Consider the following 22,665-nt stretch of genomic DNA (forward strand, 5'->3'; position numbering starts at 1 on the left):
TGAGAGTAGTACTGTACGTCCATGGTCAGGACGTTTGAGGCATGAGAGTGTGAGCACTGGGAGTAGTGCTATGGATAAAGGCAAGAAGAAGGTTGAAGGAATTGGAATCACAGGTTATGAGTCGTCAAGTTCAGAGAGCTTGGATGAGGAGCTTGGCATACCTGTTTTACGCACACCTGGTGCTAGGCAGGATAGATATGTGGCACCACATGCTAGAGTGACAGGTGTTCAGAGTGATCCACATGCATTGTGGAGATCCCAAAGGGTCAGATATCCAGTTGACAGGTTGACATACCGTGATTTTGCTATGCACTATGCATATATGACATCTATGGTGAAGCATGTGGAGCCTACATGCTATACAGAAGCTATTGGAAAGCATGTATGGGACAAAAATGTCATTGGTTGTAAATGGGTTTACAAAGTGACATGCAAGTCTGATGGTTCCATTGAGCGACATAAAGCAAGATTGGTAGCTAAGGGTTATGCACAAACCCAACGTTTGGACTATGATGAAACATTTAGTCCAGTGGCAAAGATGGGAACAGTGAGAGCAGTCATTGCTATGGCTGCAGCCAATGGTTGGGAAATTCATCAAATGGATGTCAAAAATGCATTTCTAAATGGTGATCTACAAGAAAAGGTTTATATGGCACAGCTAGAAGATTATGTACACCCAAAGTATCCCACTCATGTATGCAGATTGAAAAAGGCATTATATATTCTTCACTCTATGTGAAGAAAACAGATCATGGGATTGTTTTACTTGTCATCTATGTGGATGACTTGATTATCACAGGTGATCATGGCATAGATGTGATGCATGTTAAGAAAGCATTAAGTGGGCAATTTGACATGAAAAACTTGGGTGAGTTAAGATACTTTCTTGGAATTGAAGTGATCAAAGACCATGCAGGTACATGATTAGTGCAGCGCCAATATGCATTGGACATGTTGGCAAAATATGGCGTGACAGGTTGTAAGCCAATGAGTACACCTTTGGAGCAAAATGTAAAGTTGCGGGCTGATTTTAGTCAGGAGTTGGATGATCCATCTATGTACAGAAAGATGGTTGGTAGTCTCATTTACATGACTATCGCACGCCCGGCCTGATTTGAGTTATGCTGTGGGGCTAGTAAGCCAATTTATGCTGCAGAGCCCCAGAAAACCTCATTTGGATGCAGTGAGACGCATTATGCGATATGTAAAGACCACTGCACATTATGGTCTTCTATATGAGCATGGTAAAGGCTTGGATATACATGGCTACACAGATGCTGATTGGGCAGGTAGCTCATATGACAGGAGGTCTACTAGTGGTTATGCCTTTACACTTGGAAGTGCCGTAGTGAGTTGGAGTAGCAAGAAGCAACCTACAGTTGCTTTATCTAGTACAGAGGCTGAATACAGGGGTGCAGCCATTGCTACTTGTGAAGGAATTTGGTTAAAGAGTCTCTTGGCAGATTTGGGTGAGCCTATTGATAGCAAGGTTGTCATTCATTGTGATAACATGAGCACTATACAGTTGGCCAAGAATCCAGTATTTCATGCAAGGACCAAACACATAGAGGTCCATTACCACTTTGTCAGAGAGAAGGTGCTGGATGGTACAGTTGATCTACAGTATGTGAAGACTGATGAGCAGGTGGCTGATATCTTTACAAAGCCACTTAGCAGGGAGAAGTTTGAGTACTTCTGTACTATGTTGGGAGTACATGGGATGAGCTTGAGGGGGAGTGTTGAGAGCTTTGATATCCCAAGCTCATCTACATCTTCATCTATGGCAGTACATCATGAGCTTGAGAGGGGTTATTGAGATTCAAGCTCGATGTCAGTGTGTGAGCCAACTATGCTATGTGCTGGCATGTTAGGTAGCAGCATGTGTGAGACATAAATGACCGCATCCAGCTGGTCATAGTGTGTGGACAATTAGCTAGGGTTAGATGTGTGTGGACACAACTCAGTGTGTGTTGTGTGTATTATGGATTATGGCTTTATGCATTGTGTGAGAAGGGAGATGGCTTCCCTCTATGGTTAGGGTTTGCAATATACATTAGGTTTTGCTCCTGTGTGTGTGTCTCCTCTCCCTCTACCTATTTTTCAACACTTGAATGGTTGAGGAGGCTTCTTGACAAACCCATTGCTCTTCTTAGCATCATTATGAACTCCACTTGTGGACTGTCCACTTCCAAAAGATGTATGGAATTTGGAAGTGTAAGTGGATGTAGAAGAAGGTAGACTTTTCCCCACATTTGAAGAAGTGTGAAATGGCTTATGAAAAGGTACATTGGGCTGAACCCTCTTATACTTTGGCTCATATAGCTCCGCCAACCTCATAGCCTCTTTGATAGTGCTTGGTCTTTGTGGCGAGACATCCGCTTTGATGTATGAATCTAGACCATGCACAAACTTCTTCAATCGCATGCCTTCATTGAGTCCATCCACAAACATAGAGAGCTTCATGAACCTCTTGATGTACTCCCTAACCGACATACCCTTTTGTTTGAGTTCATACCATTCTTCATGGTATCCGTCAAGAACCAAAGGCGACACAAATGTCATATTCATTTCATGCTTGAGTTCTTCCCAAGTATGTGGCATAACTCCTTCCTTGAGCATATGTCTCCACCATTGATATGCATAGTCTTCCAAATGCAAGGATGTAAAATGCACTTTGTCCCTTTCACTTTTCGGATAGAGCTGAAAGTATGTATCCAACTTATTCATCCATTCTTGCAACTCGTGTGGGGCCCACAATATCTGGGAGAGAGCTTCTTGTACTTCCCTAGGGATAAAGATCATGGTAATTTGGTCTCAATAGCATTAATCAAATTACACTAGGAACTTCTTTTTGGTCGTACTTGAATGAAGACCATATCTGATTCTTCAAACTCTCTCTCTCTGAACTCTTTTTATCTGCATACTGCTTTTGTCTGTCTTGGGCTGCCTTTATATCTTTACGGATTGATTGCATTTACTGGTCCATGTTATCAAGCATTTGTCTAGAAATTTGGACTCTGATCAATGGATCAGACAAGGTCAGCGGTGTAAGGCAATCTTGTCCATACAAAGCTTTGAAAGGACTCATCCCAATGCTTCGATGATAAGAAGCATTGTAAGCAAATTCGACTAGATGTAAGCAAATTTAACTAGAAGCATTGTAAGCAAATTCAACTAGATGGAAATGGCTTAACCACTTCTTGGGTTCCCTGCCGTAGCATGACCGAAGGATATCTTCAATTACCTGATTCACTCTTTCAGTCTGGCCATCTGTTTCGAGGTGATAAGCTGTGCTGAGATCCAAGAAAGTTCCTACTACTTTGAAGAATGCAGTCCAAAATTTCGATGTGAATTGGGGATCTCTGTCACTTACTATCCTCCTTGGGGGGGTAAGTCGTGCAATCTGAAGATTTCTTTAAGGAAAACTCTAGCAACATCCACTGCAGTGTATGTTTCTTTCACTCGAATCAGATGGGCACTTTTGGTTAGTCTGTCAAACTACCACAAAAATGGAGTTGTAACCTGATTGCACTGAAGGTAGTCCAGTGACAAAGTCCATACTGATACATTCCCACTTCATCTATGGAATGTCTAGAGGCTGTAGTTTCCCTGGCATCTTGACTCTCTCTACCTTGACTCTCTCACACATTAAGCATTTTCGCACATGATCAAGTACATCCTTTTTGAGTCCTGGCTATAGTTTCCCTGGCATCTTGACTCTCTCTACCTTGACTCTCTCTACCTTGACTCTCTCACACATTAAGCATTTTCGCACATGATCAAGTACATCCTTTTTGAGTCTTGGCCAGAAGAAGTTTTTCTTCACAGACATTATAGGTTTTTATAATCTCTGGATGTCCAGCTATCATGGGTTTCTCTCAGAATTCTTCCCTTTATTCCCTCATCATTGGGAATACATAGCCGATTATTATAATACATGCATCCTTCATCCAATTTGTACCCAAGAACTTGACTCATTTCCTGAGGCAATAGTAGGGGCAAAGAATTTATCCTGCATGATTTTCTCCTTTGCTTCACTGATCAATGGATTTGACACCACTGTAATTGTTGCAAGCAAGGAAGCTTTTCTGCTGAGTGCATCTACAACCACATTTTTTTCCCTGATCGATACTTGATTTCAAGAAGGGTAGCAATAGTAGGGACAAAGAATTTGTCCTGCATGATTTTCTCCTTTGCTTCACTGATCAATGGATTTGACACCACTGTAATTGTTGCAAGCAAGGAGGCTTTTCTGCTGAGTGCATCTACAACCACATTTTCTTTCCCTGATCGATACTTGATTTCAAAATCAAATTCTTGTAAGGTCTGAATCCATCTCCTTTTATGCATGTTGAGATCCCTTTAGGTGAAGATCCACTTCAAAATTTGATGATCTGTCATCAAGGTGAACGTCTGTCCCAAAAGATAATGTCTCCACATCTTCAGAGCATACACTACTACTACTGAGAGTAACTCCAAGTCATGGACGCTCTCATGTGTTCTCACTTTTCTGGATTCATAGGCAACTGCATGACCTTCCTGCATAAGAGCACTGCCTAAGGCAAAACCATTGGCATCAATAACTACCTCAAAGGGTTTGGTAGAATATGGCATCTTAAGGACATGGTTGGTTACTAAGGACGTTTGCAAGGCCTACAAACATCTATGCAAGATGTGGAATGCCATTACTGTGGGAAATTTGGTCATATGGCAAGAGATTGTTTCCGCAAACAGAATGATTTGAGAGGGGGTAGAGTACAACATTGTAGAAATTATGCACAACATGGTGGTGGAAATTTTGCATCAAGCAGTAATGATGGCACTGCAAATCACTTGTTTGCCATGAAACATGTTGTGGGATCTATGATGACAAATGCTGAAAATGATGACACTTGGTATATGGACTTTGGAGCATCAAACCATATGACTTGTCATGGTGAATGGTTTGAGCATATGAAGCCTATGGATGTGAAAGGCTATGTGGAAATAGGAGATGATACTCAGCATGCCATTACACATGTTGGAAGTGTACCATTGGTTATGCACAATGGTCAAACAAAGTCTATGTCAGATGTATTGTATGTGCCTTCTATCACAAAAAGCTTGGCCTCAGTTGGTCAAATGGTGGAACAGGGATTACAGGTTCGTTTCAACGAGCATGGTTGCTTCGTTGAGGATTTCAAGAATGGATGTAGAGTCATTGAAGGAAAGAAAGAAGGCAAGTTGTTTAAGCTGGATGCTAGGATTCCTGAGTTAAAATCAGCCATGTTCTCTAAAAGCAAAACTGTGGTACAGGACATTGATATGTGGCATAAGAGGATTGGACATGTCAATATACAAAGGTTAAAGAACATGCAGACAAGAGGCATTGTTAGTGGGCTGCCTAGATTCAAGTATGATGGGAATATGCATGTTTGTGAAGCCTGTCAGTTTGGAAAGCAGGCAAGGTTGCAGTTTCCTAGAGAAGGCAACATGAGTAGCAGGCCACTTGAGATAGTACATAGTGATGTATGGGGTCTTGCACAAAACCCATCTATCAAAGGCAGTTTATACTATGTGACATTCATTGATGATTTCAGCAGGATGACATGGATATACTTTCAGAGCGAGAAAAGTGAAGTGTTGGAAAAGTTTATGGATTTCAAAGCTTTTGCAGAGAAGCAATATGGCTGTTGGATTAAATGTTTGAGGACAGATGGAGGTGGTGAATACACCTCAAATGCTTTTGAGCATTTCTTGAGAAAGCATGGTATAAGAAGGCAATTGACTTGCAAGTATACACCTCAGCAAAATGGTATGGCTGAGAGAAAGAATAGAGTCATATGTGAAGTGGCCAGGGCAATGCTCAATGAAAAGAGCATGCCAGATTATTATTGGGCAGAAGCTTGTGCTACCGCGGTGTATATCCTGAATAAAACACCTACAGCAGCCATTCATGGAAGTACGCCAGAGATGCGGCTTACAGGTTTTAGGCCAGACATTGGACACCTCAAAGTTTTTGGATGCATAGCTTATGTACATGTGCCTGACAAGAGAAGGACGAAGTTGGATCCTAAGGCAAAAAAGTGTGTGTTTGTTGGATATGCACAGGATCGTAAGGCATACAAATGTTACAATCCACAAACTAGACAAGTGGTTATCTCACGAGATGTGGTGTTTGATGAGCTTGCTAGTTGGTACAAAGCAAAGGATGAGGGTGTCATTGAGTCACTTGAAGCTAATGTGCATGTGAACTTGCCACAAGTAAGTTCTAGTTCTACTTCTATGTCTGGGCCAGCAAAGGCTGAGAGTAGTACTGTACGTCCATGGTCAAGATGTTTGAGGCATGAGAGTGTGAGCACTGGGAGTAGTGCTATGGATAAAGGCAAGAAGAAGGTTGAAGGAATTGGAATCACAGGTTATGAGTCGTCAAGTTCAGAGAGCTTGGATGAGGAGCTTGGCATACCTGTTTTACGCACACCTGGTGCTAGGCAGGATAGATATGTGGCACCACATGCTAGAGTGACAGGTGTTCAGAGTGATCCACATGCATTGCAGAGATCCCAAAGGGTCAGATATCCAGTTGACAGGTTGACATACCGTGATTTTGCTATGCACTATGCATATATGACATCTATGGTGAAGCATGTGGAACCTACATGATATCCAGAAGCTATTGGAAAGCATGTATGGGAGAAAGCAATGGATGTTGAGATGGACGCATTGGTTCATAATGACACATGGGATTTGGTTGCATTACCACAGGACAAAAATGTCATTGGTTGTAAATGGGTTTACAAAGTGAAATGCAAGTCTGATGGTTTCATTGAGCGACATACAGCAAGATTGGTAGCTAAGGGTTATGCACAAACCCAAGGTTTGGACTATGATGAAACATTTAGTCCAGTGGCAAAGATGGGAACAGTGAGAGTAGTCATTGCTATGGCTGCAGCCAATGGTTGGGAAATGCATCAAATGGATGTCAAAAATGCATTTCTAAACGGTGATCTACAAGAAAAGGTTTATATGGCACAGCCAGAAGGTAATGTACACCCAAAGTATCCCACTCATGTATGCAGATTGAAAAAGGCATTATATGGTTTGAAGCAAGCACCTCGTGCTTGGAGTGATAAGATGAGCAGATATTTTATCTCCTTTGGATTTCAGGTTTCTACAGCAGATTCTTCACTCTATGTGAAGAAAACAGATCATGGGATTGTTTTACTTGTCATCTATGTGGATGACTTGATTATCACAGGTGATCATGGTACAGATGTGATGCATGTCAAGAAAGCATTAAGTGGGCAATTTGACATGAAAGACTTGGGTGAGTTGAGATACTTTCTTGGAATTGAAGTGATCAAAGACCATGCAGGTACATGGTTAGTGCAGCGCCAATATGCATTGGACATGTTGGCAAAATATGGCATGACAGGGTGTAAGCCTATGAGTACACCTTTGGAGCAGAATGTAAAGTTGCGGGCTGATTTTGGTGAGGAGTTGGATGATCCATCTATGTACAGAAAGATGGTTGGTAGTCTCATTTACATGACTATCACACGCCTGGCCGGATTTGAGTTATGTTGTGGGGCTAGTAAGCCAATTTATGCAGAGCCCCAGAAAACCTCATTTGGATGCAGTGAGACGCATTATGCGATATGTAAAGACCACTGCACATTATGGTCTTCTATATGAGCATGGTAAAGGCTTGGATATACATGGCTACACAGATGCTGATTCGGCAGGTAGCTCATATGACAGGAGGTTTACTAGTGGTTATGCCTTTACACTTGGAAGTGCCGTAGTGAGTTGGAGTAGCAAGAAGCAACCTACAGTTGCTTTATCTAGTACAGAGGCTGAATACAGGGGTGCAGCCATTGCTACTTGTGAAGGAATTTGGTTAAAGAGTTTCTTGGCAGATTTGGGTGAGCCTATTGATAGCAAGGTTGTCATTCATTGTGATAACATGAGCAGTATACAGTTGGCCAAGAATCCAGTATTTCATGCAAGGACCAAACACATAGAGGTCCATTACCACTTTGTCAGAGAGAAGGTGCTGGATGGTACAGTTGATCTACAGTATGTGAAGACTGATGAGCAGGTGGCTGATATCTTTACAAAGCCACTTAGCAGAGAGAAGTTTGAGTACTTCTGTACTATGTTGGGAGTACATGGGATGAGCTTGAGGGGGAGTGTTGAGAGCTTTGATATCCCAAGCTCATCTACATCTTCATCTATGGCAGTACATCATGAGCTTGAGAGGGGTTATTGAGATTCAAGCTCGATGTCAGTGTGTGAGCCAGCTATGCTATGTGCTGGCATGTTAGGTAGCAGCATGTGTGAGACATAAATGACCGCATCCAGCTGGTCATAGTGTGTGGACAATTATCTAGGGTTAGATGTGTGTGGACACAACTCAGTGTGTGTTGTGTGTATTATGGATTATGGCTTTATGCATTGTGTGAGAAGGGAGATGGCTTCCCTCTATGGTTAGGGTTTGCAATATACATTAGGTTTTGCTCCTGTGTGTGTGTCTCCTCTCCCTCTACCTATTTTTCAACACTTGAATGGTTGAGGAGGCTTCTTGACAAACCCATTGCTCTTCTTAGCATCATTATGAACTCCATTTGTGGACTGTCCACTTCCAAAAGATGTATGGAATTTGGAAGTGTAAGTGGATGTAGAAGAAGGTAGACTTTTCCCCACATTTGAAGAAGTGTGAAATGGCTTATGAAAAGGTACATTGGGCTGAACCCTCTTATACTTTGGCTCATATATCTCCGCCAACCTCATAGCCTCTTTGATAGTGCTTGGTCTTTGTGGCAAGACATCCGCTTTGATGTATGAATCTAGACCATGCACAAACTTCTTCAATCGCATGCCTTCATTGAGTCCATCCACAAACATAGAGAGCTTCATGAACCTCTTGATGTACTCCCTAACCGACATACCCTTTTGTTTGAGTTCATACCATTCTTCATGGTATCCGTCAAGAACCAAAGGCGACACAAATGTCATATTCATTTCATGCTTGAGTTCTTCCCAAGTATGTGGCATAACTCCTTCCTTGAGCATATGTCTCCACCATTGATGTGCATAGTCTTCCAAATGCAAGGATGCAAAATGCACTTTGTCCCTTTCACTTTTCGGATAGAGCTGAAAGTATGTATACAACTTATTCATCCATTCTTGCAACTCGTGTGGGGCCCACAATATCTGGGAGAGAGCTTCTTGTACTTTCCTAGGGATAAAGATCATGGTAATTTGGCCTCAATAGCATTAATCAAATTACACTAGGAACTTCTTTTTGGTCGTACTCGAATGAAGACCATATCTGATTCTTCAAACTCTCTCTCTCTGAACTCTTTTTATCTGCATACTGCTTTCGTCTGTCTTGGGCTGCCTTTATATCTTTACGGATTGATTGCATTTGTTGGTCCATGTTATCAAGCATTTGTCTAAAAATTTGGACTCTGATCAATGGATCAGACCAAGTCAGCAGTGTAAGGTAATCTTGTCTATACAAAGCTTTGAAAGGACTCATCCCAACGCTTCGATGATAAGGAGCATTGTAAGCAAATTCGACTAGATGTAAGCAAATTCAACTAGAAGCATTGTAAGCAAATTCAACTAGATGGAAATGGCTTAACCACTTCTTGGGTTCCCTGCCGCCGTAGCATGACCGAAGGATATCTATGGCTCCGCTGCTATTACTGATAATTTTCAATAATTTTGAAAGCATAAAGTTTTAGTAGTACAATATGATAGAATAACTATCATTTGGATCAATATCCAATTATGGACTTGATTCCTAATGTAAGATTCCTCCCCCAACCCCCTTTTGATGTCTAGTATCTTCCCCTGTAATCCCCTCTTCAGAAATATAAAGACCTTGTTTCTAACTGTTTTAACCTAGAGAGAGAAAATATTCTAGAGAGAGAATATTCAAATTATGAATATTTTTGGATAGAAAAATAACTCATCTTATTAAAATAAGTTTCCCTGAAACAGAAATTCAAAAAGAACTTTCCAATGTGCAATTGGAATTAATTGGAAATGGGTATAAAGGACCTTAGCCTAAGGGTCTAGATTTTCAGAAATTTTTGGATTATGGTCCAATTAAGGTTCCTATGGGCCAATAACATCAATCCATGTGTAGGAAGGAGATAAATCCAATTTGTAAAAGAAGATACCCAAAAATGAGTAAATGCTCACATAAGATGAAGAGTTGAAAATGTACAAGGTTTATTAGTAAAAAACTATGAGCAATATTAAAAATATGAGATATTTTGGGTAACCAAAAATGAGTAAATGCTCACATAAGATGAAGAGTTGAAAATGTACAAGGTTTATTAGTAAAAAACTATGAGCAATATTAAAATGATTCCATTATGACACATATGTAAGGAAGGGGAGTTCTTTAAAGGAGGTGCATATTTCACATAAGATGAAGAGTTGAAAATGTACAAGGTTTATTAGTAAAAAACTATGAGCAATATTAAAATGATTCCATTATGACACATATGTAAGGAAGGGGAGTTCGTTAAAGGAGGTGCATATTTCACATAAGATGAAGAGTTGAAAATGTACAAGGTTTATTAGTAAAAAACTATGAGCAATATTAAAATGATTCCATTATGACACATATGTAAGGAAGGGGAGTTCTTTAAAGGAGGTGCATATTTCACATGCTTGAATGAGTTTTAAACTCATAAAAATTGAGATATTTCATCTCTCCTCTCTCCTCATTCAAGTCTAGTTCCAAAAAGTTAGCTTAACTGACCTAAAAATGGTCAAATATTGACCAAACTGATTTAGAAAATTCTAGAATCAGTTTGTTTGGTTAGGAGCTCAATTTTTCCTATAAATAGAAGCCTCCCCCTTGTTGAAAAAAACATAGTGTTTATGCATCGTTACTCTACTCCACCTAAGCCAAAAACTGTGAATTCATTTAATAATTCACTAGTTTTTGGAGCTTCCCTCTTTCTTCAATCCCCATTAGTGGCTCCATCAACATACTTAACCAATTGATTCATGCATAGAGGTATGCATAAAAAGTTGATTATTTTATTGTAAGAGTGTTACTTTTATCATATTGGATTTCATGCATAGAGGTATGCATAAAAGATATTCTTTTTATACTAAAAGTGTGATTTTTCTCATAAATGGATTTTATGCATAACTTAGATGCATAAGAGAAATTCTTTTATTCTAAAAGTGTAATTCCTACTAAATTGAATTCATGCATAAGAAGATGCATAAAAAAATTGATTTTTAATTCAAAAGTGTCATTCTCATCTAAATTGAATTTATGCATAGGAAGATGCATAAAAGATTGAATTTTAATTCAAAAGTGTCATTTTCATTTAAAATGAATTTATGCATAGGAAGATGCATAAAAGATTGATTTTACTTCGGAAGTATTAATCTCCTTAAATGGAATTTATGGATAAGTAAATGTGTAAAGAAATCTTATATCAAATATAAGAATTCTCTTGTATTCTATAAATAGATATGAGATGTGATAGGATGTGATAAGAGGTGTATAAGAGGTGATAAGATGAATTAAGATGTGATAAGATGTGTATGGGATGAGGTAAGAAGTGGATGTGATAGGATAAGATGTATATGGGTTGTGATAGGGCAAGAATGGATGTGATGTAAAAGATTAGATGTGAAGGCATATGGGGTTATATGAATGGGAATGTGAAAATGGATGTATGTATGTGGATGTGTGGATGTGGAGATGGGAGTATGGATGTATGAATGTGAAAATGGATGTATGCATGAAGATGTATATGCATAGATGTGAATGTGGATGTAGATGTGGATGTATAGATGTGAATGGGAATGTGGATGTGAATGTGGATGTAGATGTGGATGTATAGATGTGAATGGGAATGTGGATGTGGATGTGGATGTATGTATGTATGTGGATGTATGTATGTATGTGGATGTAGATGTGGATGTATAGATGTGAATGGGAATGTGGATGTGGATGTATGTGAATGTGGATGTAGATGTGGATGTATAGATGTGAATGGGAATGTGGATGTGGATGTATGAATGAGGACGTGATAATGGATGTATGCATGTAGATGTGGATATATGGATATGAATGTGGATGTGGATGTATGAATGAGGACGTGATAATGGATGTATGCATGTAAATGTGGATATATGGATGTGAATATGAATGTGGATGTGGATGTCGATATGGATGTGTATGTATGAATGTAGATATGGGATATGGATGTATAAATGAGGATGTGAAAATGGAGGTATACATGTAGATATGGATGTATGGATGTGAATGTGGATGTATGGATGTGAATGTGGATATGGATGTGGATGTATGGATGTGGATATGGATGTGTATGTATGAATGTGGATATGGGATGTGGATGTATAAATGAGGATGTGAAAATGGATGTATGCATGTAAATGTGGATGTATGGATGTGAATGTGAATGTGTATGTGAATTAATGTGTCGTTGATATGAGAAAATGGATGAGAATGAGTACACATTGAATGGAATGTGGAATAAGTAATGTGGACTAAGGAGGGATAATGTGGAAAGACGAGAGTTCGATTTAGAAACTGTATTTTGTGACTGTTTGTAAATGACTGTTTTATGTCAAGAATGCTGGGGAAGCATTTTGACCATCTTGTGGATTAAGGTCATGAAGACCTAACTGTTAAAGTTGCAATTGCTGACGGAGAGTCAATGGAGGACGTCTCGCGTAGCAAGGTCGACCGAGGTCTTGACCAGCCTCGGTTCGATTTAAATGGTGAGCTTCCGGTACAGTGGATGAGGGACCAAGGAAGCGGCCTATGAGTGAAGCGCTAGGTCACCTGCGAAGGATCCTAGAGGGTGCTGACCATACGGTGCTCGGGCTCTGGGTCACCCAGGATACCCACGCGTGCGTCGAGGAAGATATTGGAACAAGGAGTAAGAGTTGTTTTGTGAAACCGGGCATGGATCTGGTTGATTGACCTTGTTGGTCTTCAATGGATGAGTCCATGGCTCTTTATATGGATCTGTTGGTTGATCTTGCTGATCTTCAACAAGAGTCCATCTTGAATTTTTATAAGTGATTATATTGCCGGGTATTATGGGCTAGGAACTATTGAAAAGGCCCCTGTGTGGACAGGTGGTGAGCGTTCTAGTTGCCAATGATGCCATAGATACTCTGATGAAGGAATGATGGGAAATTATGAATCAACCGGATAAATTGGAAGATTGTGATAAGTGGTACTATGGTTTCATTAAAGGATTGTTTTAAAGTTAGCTGATGCTAAGAAAAAGGCAATTTCATATTGGGTGTGTAAGTGGTGTGGCTAGTTTTATGTTTGCATGAACTTCTGGCTAGGGGGCCTTGGAACTCTTTTCCTTGGTACCCGGGACAAAACCTAACCAAATTTCAAATTGGATCCCATCACTACAGTGGTTGGGCGGTTGGCTAACCCATGGGATCGGATGGGGTTAGGTTGGACTGATGGATCCGTAAATCGAGATTTAATTTCTATTATTACGATAGATGAAGTAAATCCCGGATAGAAATTGTTCTATGGATAGGAATCAACGGCTGTGCCTCTTGATGGGGAAAAAAGCGTTGATCCCAATGATCCAAGTGCAAGTTTCTTCCTTGATTTGACCAAGTACCGTTAAAGGTGCAGTCAGATCAGTTGATCCGTAATGATCTTGACTACGTTAGAGTAAAGAGTTATCCTAGTGGAATCGCCCATGCTTTCCGGGTAAAGGAAGTTTTTCCGGTTTCGGTTTTGGACAAACTGACGGATTAGTCTCTTGTCCGGATACTCGTGGGCGAGGCCCCGAGTGTGAGACCCCTACCCGCGCATGATGTGTTACTTCCGCTGCCAGTATCTTGAATCCGTTGATGGCACGGAAGCGGTAAAGCTGTTTACGCCCTTATAGCATGCCACACTTCCACACACGCATGCAAACACACCAGAACACCAGACCAAAGAGCATGAACAGGACTTATATTTCAGATCTGGCTGGTTCAGCTTGTACCCAAACTAACAAAGAACAAAAAAGAACTTTCTGGCATCACCAAACACTAGTCACCACAGCTAATCAGGAGAATTTACAACTCTGGCCTGAGTCTCTAGAAGAGGTAGAAATCCACAAAAAAACCACACACTCTCTCTCTCTCTCTCTGAGTGTTCAGCCAGTTCTGCTCAGCTAAACACAACAAGCCTCCTTGTCACCTTTCTCATGTTCACACAAGAACAGCAGCCTGATGTCTTCCTCTCCTTATCTCCACGACAGCAGCAGCAGTAGCATGGTTCTTTGATAGTGGAGTGGTATTGAGATATTCCCTGTGCTCTATTATCTTTTCAGCCTTCACAGTCCACACATGCACTCTACACTCTTTTACGACCCGCCTCCCCTAGCCACTGCTTGCAGCCTTCAGGCTCCCTTGTACAGATGATGCTCTCTCCTTCCTCCATCCGGCAACACACTCTACTGCAGACGACCCCCTTTCCTGTTGTTGCAGAGTCGCCCTTTGTCATTGCCAATAGAGATGGCTCCTTCCAGTTGTTCCCCCACACACTGTTTTCCAGCAGCTACCTTCTCTACTCCTTGCGCCTTCCAGCTCGGCCACCCACTTCAAGGCAGCCTTTCACTATGTCTAGCTGCAGCTGCGCTTCTTGTGGCCGTCACAAGCCAAGGCGGCTCTCTCACGGTTGGCTCCAACTGCAACCCTTTAACACAAATGACTGCACATCCTGTCCTTGTCGCCTCTCACACCCACGAGCCTGTCTCCACGCTCACCTTCACTACCCTGCGGGCGCCACTTAGTCACCAAGACGACTATCTCACGGTTGGCAGTCCACCTTCTTGTCACGTCTCCCTCCACTCCAGTCACTTGCGAGCCACCAACGCGCCAGCCTTCTCTGCATCTTCTCTTCACACGAGGAGCCCGACAACCTCTGCGTGTGCTTGCGTGCTATGCCCACCTACTCTTCATCAGCTGCACCCCATTTCCCCTGCTCTGCTGGAGAACCTCTCCCGCCTCTACACGACTGCCACCTCCAGCCTCGTGACGACCTCCAGTACCAGCTCTCCCCTCTCACAAAACGGCGCCCTCAGCTGCGCTTCTTGCAGTCTTCCTTTGGCTCTGTCTTCTAGCTATCCGAGAGAGCCCCCCCGCCACAACACAACGACGGCCTTCTTTTCCTTTCCAACTCCGCACGTCTCCAACTTTCGCCAGCTTCTCGAATGTGCCCGTTGGCGGCCACAAGAATTCCCACGTGGCCATGCCTTTTATGGCCACCTTTTTTTTTTAAATCTCTTCTAAGGCCTACAAAATGGCCACACTCTCCTTTTCACACCAATACTCAAGCTGCATTGGCCACCTTAACATTTTATGGCTCAAACCTCCAGATGCTTTCAAACACAGCTTCAATGCCCATACATTTGGACGTGTACACATACTCAGAGCCAAACGAGGAGCTGAAATCATCCTCAGTGGATCTCCTACCGGACAGGCCTGTACATGCTCACATCAATGCATTTACTCTGTACACCTAGCAATGCTCTCAAAAGCAAAAGTTCACACACGCCATGTATATGTATGTACACATTTCAACTCCTATTTTGTCCACACACCGTTGCTCGGTGGGAACAGGGATCTCACACCTAAGTTTTTCATAATTTAAATAGCATAAAGCATTAAAAGGCCACTTCTTTGGCTTCTAATTTGACAAGCATAGAGAATTGCTTTACGAGAAGCATCATTTGAATATAGAATAGGTCATAGGAATGACCATTCTTTGGGGGAGAGAGAGATATGCTTAAAAAATATTTAAATTTAAGCATAAATGGAAACTTTATGTGTTTAATCACTAAAATTCATTAGAGAGCTTCAGTTGCACTAAAGAGTCATTCAATTGAATACTTCTCAAGCTTGGGAGGGGTTGAGAAGTGAGAAACATTTAGAGATTAAGAAAAAGACCATAAAGTCACACTTTACCTCTTATTTTGCTTGATTCTTTAGTCTGAGGAGAGGCCCCCAACCAATCAATTAGTTTAGTATGTTGATGAAGATTCCAAAGAAGTTTGAAGAGAGAGAGAAGCTCCAGTCTCTCCAATTTGTAGAGGATAATAGAAAATATGCTTATTTTAGAGTAATACTGGCATGGTCTATTTCATAGATGAGAATACAAAAGAATGAGGGTCTATTTATAGTTGAGGGAGGCCACTAACTGAGTCCAACTAAGTTCTAGAATTTTTCAGCTTCAGTTTGGCTTAATTTGGACAAGATTTGGACCGGTTTGGCTCCCTTTTTGATTTGGTTTGATCCAGGAGAGAGGAGAGATAAAAATATCTTATTATTTTTGAGTTTAAAACTCCTCCACACATGTGAATTAGGTGCCTCCTTGAAGGCTCCCCCTTTCCTTACTAACGTGTCAACAAAAATGAATGATCACTCCAAAATATCTCATTTTTTTAGTAATATTTCATAATTTTTAACTAATAAATCTTGTACTTAGTCAACTCTTCATCTTATGTGGGCCTCATTTTCGGGTATTTTCTTTTATTCATTGGATTTATCTCATCCCAACACTTGTATTAATTGTATTGGTCCATAGGAACCTTAATTGGACCATGATCCAAAATTTTCAGAAAATAGGATGTCTTTTAAATTATTTTTAATTAATTCCAATTGCACCTTGGAAAATTTATTTTGATTTTTTGTTTCAAGGAAGCATATTTTTATATTTGTAGAATTTATATATCCAAAAATATCTTAATATTGAACTATCACTCTCTAGAAATTTTCATCTCACTAGGCAAAAACAAGGAAAAAATAATATTTTCTTGTATTCAGAAACAGGAAATGATTACAGGGTATTGAGGTAAAGGCTTATTCTTTGTTTAGGCTGAGGAGGAATCTTACATCCTCTCCCACACTTGAAAAACATGAGATGTCTTCATCTCGCAAAGTGGGGGTAATCTTTTGCCAACTCTTCTTCGTTCTCCCAGGTGGCATCTTCTAGAGGGAAGAACTTCCACTTTACAAAAAATTCTCTGAGGACTCTGCTCCTGGAATCTTCTCCCGAACGTCAAGAATTTCCTTAGGTTGGAGTACCATCTGGCCTTGAGTTGGAGAAATCAATTGTTCATCAATCATCCAGCATGTGACTCGGGTTGGGTACATATTTCTTAAGCAAACTGACATGGAATACATCATGTACCTTGAGATGGGGAGGCAGAAGAAGTTCGTATGTGATAAGCTGTGCTGAGATCCAAGAAAGTTCCTACTGCTTTGAAGAATGCAGTCCAGAATTTCGATGTGAATTGGGGATCTCTGTCACTTACTATCCTCTTGGGGGGGTAAGCCATGCAATATGAAGATTTCTTTAGGGAAAACTCTGGCAGGAAGAGAGCCCACAAACCTCTTAAGGTTGGATACATGAAACACATTATGAATCCTTGTAGAAGGAGGTAGGTCAAGCTTATAAGCCAAATCACCCACTTTCTTGACTACCAAATATGGTCCATAGTCTCTATGTGCCAACTTGGAATTGGAAGACCCTTTGAGAATATTGTGACGACTCTTAGGAAGCTTGAGTAATACATAATCACCTTCCTTGAACTCCATTTTGCGTCTATGCTCATCCTCATTTGCCTTCATGACTTCTTGTGCCTTTTTCATATTATCCTTGCATAATTGAAGAAGCTGCCTCATCCTTTCCAACTCTTACTTGGCTAAAGGATTAACGATTTTATCCTCATGGAAGGAAATAGATGGCACATGCACTTGATACCCATAAAGAGCCTCGAAAGGTGACATCCCAATACTCAAATGCTTGCTTGAATTATGACAACATTCAGCAAGGTAAAGCCATTCATCCCATGATGCTTGCATGTCATGAGTGACAATAGTGCCTCAAGTACACTTTGAGCCATTTGTTTGTGCACTCTGTTTGCCCATCCATTTGAGGGTGATAGGCTGTAGAAGGAGTAATTTGAGTCCCCAAGTTCTCATACAATGTCAGAAGGTTGAAGGAATTGGAATCACAGGTTGTGAGTCGTCAAGTTTAGAGAGCTTGGATGAGGAGCTTGGCATACCTGTTTTACGCACACCTGGTGCTAGGCAGGATAGATATGTGGCACCACATGCTAGAGTGACAGGTGTTCAGAGTGATCCACATGCATTGCGGAGATCCCAAAGGGTCAGATATCCAGTTGACAGGTTGACATACCGTGATTTTGCTATGCACTATGCATATATGACATCTATGGTGAAGCATGTGGAACCTACATGCTATACAGAAGCTATTGGAAAGCATGTATGGGAGAAAGCAATGGATGTTGAGATGGACGCATTGGTTCATAATGACACATGGGATTTGGTTGCATTACCACAGGACAAAAAGGTCATTGGTTCTAAATGGGTTTACAAAGTGAAATGCAAGTCTGATGCTCCACACATGTGAATTAGGTGCCTCCTTGAAGGCTCTCCCTTTCCTTACTAACGTGTCAAAAATGAATGATCACTCCAAAATATCTCATTTTGTTAGTAATATTTCATAATTTTTAACTAATAAATCTTGTACTCAGTCAACTCTTCATCTTATGTGAGCCTCATTTTTGGGTTTTTTCTTTTATTCATTGGATTTATCTCATCCCGACACTTGGATTAATCTTATTGGTCCATAGGAACCTTAATTGGACCATGATCCAAACACTTTCAGAAAATCTTGACCCTTAGGCTAAGGTCTTTTAAATCATTTTTAATTAATTTCAATTGCACCTTGGAAAATTTATTTTGATTTTTTTTTCAAGGAAACATATTTTTGATATTTATAGAATTTATATATCCAAAAATATCTTAATATTGAACTACCACTCTCTAGAAATTTTTATCTCACTAGGCAAAAACAAGAAAAAATTAATATTTTCTTGTATTCAGAAACAGGAAATGATTACAGGGTATTGAGATAAAGGCTTATTCATTATTCAGGCTGAGGAAGAATCTCACATCCTCTCCCACACTTGAAAAATGCGAGATGTCCTCATATCGCAAAGTGGGGGTAATAATCTTTTACCAACTCTTCTTCTTTCTCCCAGGTGACTTCTTCTACAGGGAAGAACTTCCACTTTACTAAAAATTCTCTGAGGACTCTGATCCTGAGAATCTTCTCTCGAACATCAAGGATTTCCTCAAGTTGGAGTACCATCTGGCCTTGAGTCGGAGAAATCAATTGTTCATCAATCATCAAGCATGTGACTCGGGTTGGGTACATATTTCTTAAGCAAACTGACATGGAATACATCATGTATACCTTGAGATGGGGAGGCAGAAGAAGTTTGTAGGCTGGATCGCCCACTTTATTTATAATAGCATATGGCCCACAGTATCTGGTAGAGAGCTTCTTGTACTTCCCTAGGGATAAGGAACTTCTTTTTGGTCGTACTCGAATGAAGACCATATCTGATTCTTCAAACTCTCTCTCTCTGATCTCTTTTTATGTGCATACTGCTTTTGTCTGTCTTGGGATGTCTTACGGATTGAATGCATTTGCTGGTCCATGTTATCAAGCATTTGTCTGGACATTTGGACTCTGATCAATGGATCAGACCAAGTCAATGGTGTAAGGCAATCTTCTCCATACAAAGCTTTGAAAGGACTCATCCTAATGCTTCAATGATAAGAAGCATTGTAAGCAAATTCGACTAGATGTAAGCAAATTCGACTAGACGTAAGCAAATTCAACTAGATGTAAGCAAATTCCACTAGATGTAAGCAAATTCCACTAGATGTAAATGGCTTAACCACTTCTTGGGTTCCCTGTTGTCTGCCCGCAGCATGACCGAAGGATATCTTCAATTACCTTATTCACTCTTTCAGTCTGGCAATCTGTTTCAGGGTGATAGGTTGTGCTGAGATCCAAGAAATTTCCTACTGCTTCGAAGAATGCAATCCAAAATTTTGATGTGAACTGGGGATCTCTCTCACCACTAACTATCCTCCTAGGGGGGTAAGCCGTGCAATCTGAAGATTTCTTTAAGGAAAACTCTGGCAACATCCACTATAGTGTATGTTTCTTTCACTGGAATCAGATGGGCACTTTTGGTTAGTCTATCAACTACCACAAAAATGGAGTTATAACCTGATTGCACTGAAGGTAGTCCAGTGACAAAGTCCATACTGATACATTCTCACTTCATCTATGGAATGTCTAGAGGCTGCAGTTTCCCTGGCATCTTGACTCTCTCTACCTTGACTCTATGACACATTAAGCATTTTCGCACATGATCAAGTACATCCTTTTTGAGTCCTGGCCAGAAGAAGCTTTTCTTCACAGACATATAGGTTTTTATAATCCCTGGATGTCTAGCTATCAGGCTATCATGGGCTTCTCTCAGAATTCTTTCCTTTATTCCCTCATCATTGGGGATACATAGCCGATTATTATAATACATGCATCCTTCATCCAATTTGTACCCAAGAACGCGACTCATTTCCTGAGGAGTCTTGCTTTCCTGCATTAGAAGGGTAGCAATAGTAGGGGCAAAGAATTTGTCCTGCATGATTTTCTCCTTTGCTTCACTGATTAAGGAATTTGACACCGCTGTAATTGTTGCAAGCAAGAAGGCTTTTCTGCTGAGTGCATCTGCAACCACATTTTCTTTCCCTGATCGATACTTGATTTCAAAATCAAATTCTTGCATTAACCTCGGATGATTAATCCTAGAATATGGTAGGAAGTCCTCTTTTCATATTATGTATGAAAATGATTTATGTGTTAATTTTTTCAGAAATTTTGCCATGGCTCCGCTGCTATTACTGATAATTTTCAATAATTTTGAAAGCATAAAGTTTTAGTAATACAATATGATAGAATAACTATCATTTGGATCAATATCCAATTATGGACTTGATTCCTAAGTTTTTCATAATTTAAATAGCATAAAAGCATTAAAAGGCCACTTCTTTGGCTTCTAATTTGACAAGCATAGAATTTACTTTTAGATTTGAGAATTGCTTCACGAGAAGCATCATTTGCATATAGAATAGGTCATAGGAATGACCATTCTTGGGGGAGAGAGAGATATGCTTAAAAAATATTTTAATTTAAGCATAAATAAAAACTTTATGTATTTAATCACTAAAATTCATTAGAGAGCTTCAATTGCACTAAAGAGCCATTCAATTGAATACTTCTCAAGCTTGAGAGGGGTTGAGAAGTGAGAAACATTTAGAGATTAAGAAAAAGACCATAAAGTCACACTTTACCTCTTATTTTGCTTGATTCTTTAGTCTGAGGAGAGGCCCCCAACCAATCAGTTAGTTTAGTATGTTGATGAAGACTCCAAAGAAGGTTGAAGAGAGAGAGAACCTCCAATCTCTCCAATTTCTAGAGGATAATAGAAAATATTCTTATTTCAGAGTAAAACTGGCATGGTCTAGTTCACAGATGAGAATACAAAAGAATGAGAGTCTATTTATAGGTGAGGGAGGCCACTAACTGAGTCCAACTAAGTTCTAGAATTTTCTAGCTTCAGTTTGGCTGAATTTGGACTAGATTTGGACCGGTTTGGGTCCCTTTTTTATTTGGTTTGATCTAGGAGAGAGGAGAGATAAAAATATCTTATTATTTTTTACTTTAAAACTCCTCCACACATGTGAATTAGGTGCCTCCTTGAAGGCTCTCCCTTTCCTTACTACGTGTCAAAAATGAATGATCACTCCAAAATATCTCATTTTGTTAGTAATATTTCATAAATTTTAACTAATAAATCTTGTACTCAGTCAACTCTTCATCTTATGTGAGCCTCATTTTTGGGTTTTTTCTTTTATTCATTGGATTTATCTCATCCCGACACTTGGATTAATCTTATTGGTCCATACAAACCTTAATTGGACCATGATCCAAAAATTTTCAGAAAATTTTGACCCTTAGGCTAAGGTCTTTTAAATGATTTTTAATTGATTTCAATTGCACCTTGGAAAATTTATTTTGATTTTTTGTTTCAGGGAAACATATTTTTGATATTTGTAGAATTTATATATCCAAAAATATCTTAATATTGAACTACCACTCTCTAGAAATTTTCATCTCACTAGGCAAAAACAAGAAAAAATTAATATTTTCTTGTATTCAGAAATAGGAAATGATTACAGGGTATTGAGATAAAGGCTTATTCATTATTCAGGCTGAGGAGGAATCTTACATCCTCTCCCACACTTGAAAAACGCGAGATGTCCTCATCTCGCAAAGTCGGGGTTATAATCTTTTGCCAACTCTTCTTCTTTCTCCCAGGTGACTTCTTCTACAGGGAAGAACTTCCACTTTACTAAAAATTCTCTGAGGACTCTGCTCCTGAGAATCTTCTCCCGAACATCAAGGATTTCCTCAAGTTGGAGTACCATCTGGCCTTGAGTCGGAGAAATCAATTGTTCATCAATCATCAAGCATGTGACTCAGGTTGGGTACATATTTCTTAAGCAAACTGACATGGAATACATCATGTACCTTGAGATGGGGAGGCAGAAGAAGTTTGTAGGCTGGATCGCCCACTTTATTTATAATAGCATATGGCCCACAGTATCTGGTAGAGAGCTTCTTGTACTTCCCTAGGGATAAGGAACTTCTTTTTGGTCGTACTCGAATGAAGACCATATCTGATTCTTCAAACTCTC

This window comes from Cibotium barometz, chromosome 50 (genome assembly GCF_041138505.1).
Source record: "Cibotium barometz isolate CiBa-2024 chromosome 50, ASM4113850v1, whole genome shotgun sequence".
Taxonomy (NCBI): Eukaryota; Viridiplantae; Streptophyta; class Polypodiopsida; order Cyatheales; family Cibotiaceae; genus Cibotium; species Cibotium barometz.